This window comes from Juglans microcarpa x Juglans regia, chromosome 1D, assembly GCF_004785595.1.
Source record: "Juglans microcarpa x Juglans regia isolate MS1-56 chromosome 1D, Jm3101_v1.0, whole genome shotgun sequence".
Classification (NCBI taxonomy): Eukaryota; Viridiplantae; Streptophyta; class Magnoliopsida; order Fagales; family Juglandaceae; genus Juglans; species Juglans microcarpa x Juglans regia.
The window spans coordinates 15,855,525-15,857,283 of record NC_054594.1 but is presented as its reverse complement, the minus strand read 5'-3'; the positions used below and the strand labels follow the sequence as shown (position 1 = coordinate 15,857,283).

General features: G+C 37.6%; 1 non-coding gene across 1 annotated transcript; it reads left to right on the top strand.

Annotated features, from left to right (window-relative positions):
- Positions 1-1,286: 1,286 nt before the first annotated feature.
- Positions 1,287-1,394, top strand: LOC121243345. The gene has a single exon (XR_005936114.1). It is a non-coding gene; the product is annotated as a small nucleolar RNA R71 (small nucleolar RNA).
- Positions 1,395-1,759: the final 365 nt, after the last annotated feature.

Genomic DNA, 1,759 nt, shown 5'->3' with positions numbered 1-1,759 from the left:
CAAATTTACACTAGCTCCTAAATCTAGCAACGCTAGCCCAAACTCATGATTCCCAATATTACATGCAAATGATGGACAACCAGGATTCTTGTACTTAGAAGGAATTCGCTGCTCAATTAGAGTACTAACTTGCTCTACCAGGATTGTTGTCTTCTTAACATGGTGCTTCCTCTTAATTGTATACAAATCCTTGAGAACTTTTGCATAAGTAGGAACTTGTTTAATCGCATGCAAAAGAGGAAGATTGATTTTTACATGCCTTAGATTCTCTAGAATTTCATTGTTAGGATCCAAAGTTGCTTGCTTGATTTTAAATCTTGAGAGAATGGTACCTTAACAGGACTCTTAATTACCTCGGCTTTCTTGGGCAACTCGGCACTATCATTACTTTGTTCCTCTTCAACATCCTCTGGCTTATCAGTTATTGGCATGTGTAAGGACTTACCACTTCATGTCACAATAGCATTGACCTCCTTCAAATTTTCTTGAGCTATATGTTGACCTTGAGGTGTGGATTGAGTTTGAGAAGTGAACTTGCCAAGCTCATTCACACTCAAAGAGCTCATCAACTTGGATACATGACTTTTTATCTCCTTATTTTCTTTAATAACCTGCATAATCAAAGATTCAAACTTTTGATTAGCTTTACTTTGTGTCTTAATAAAATCATGCAAAGTGTCTTCTAAAAGACTCCAAGAAGATGAAGGTGCATGATATGGTGCAGGATATGATCTAGGAGTTGTACATGCAGCTGGTTTTTAGACTTTCAACTAAAATTAGGGTGATTGCGCCACCCCAGATTATAGGTATTAGATAAAGCTGTAAAAGGCTTCTTGTACATACCTAATGCATTACATTGTTCCTTATACATCCCTCTCATCTCAGCAAATGTGGGACACTCTTGGGCGAGGTGATCTACCCCATCACACAGAAAACATGGTCCAAAAGACTCTGCATGATTAGCCACGTGTGTAGGCTTTAAGTCCTTAGTCTTTAACACCTCTAGCTCCCTAGTGAGCATCTCAACCTTAGCCTTTAGGTTATCCTCTTCTATGAGATGGTAAATTTCACCACCATTTAAATTTTCAACAGGCCGTGACCTATTTATGCTCTCAATAGCACTAGGTTCAGTCCATGTGTGAGCTTTTTCAGCAATCTCATTGAAGTATTGTATGACCTCATCAAGATCTTTCTATAAGAAATCACCATTACACATCATCTACACAAATTGGTGCTCTCTAGGTGTAAGTCCCTCATAAAAATAGCTCACTAAGCGCCAATTCTTATACCCATGGTTAGGACACATATTCAACAACTCCTTAAATCTCTCACAAGACTAATACAAAGTCTCACTATCCTCTTGTGCAAAGGTGGAGATTTATCTTTTTAAAGCGTTGGTCTTATGTTGGGGAATATATTTATTAAAGAAGACCTGAATCATCTCATTCCATGACCCAATAGATCGTGGTCTTAGCTAGTATAGCCAACTATTAGCTTTATCATTCAAAGAGAAAGGAAATAACTTAAGTCTCACAATGTCATCAGTTGCATTTTGACTATGAAAAGTTGCAACTACTTCCTCAAACACACTAATGTACACATATGGATTTTTATTTTTCAAGCCATGAAAAGTAGGGAGTAACTGTATCATCTCTGTTTTAAAATCCAGTTGGCGAGTATTAGCTGGAAACATGATTTATGATGATGTGGCTATGCGTGTAGGGTAGATGTAATCTTGAAGAGTTCTAGAGGGTTGATC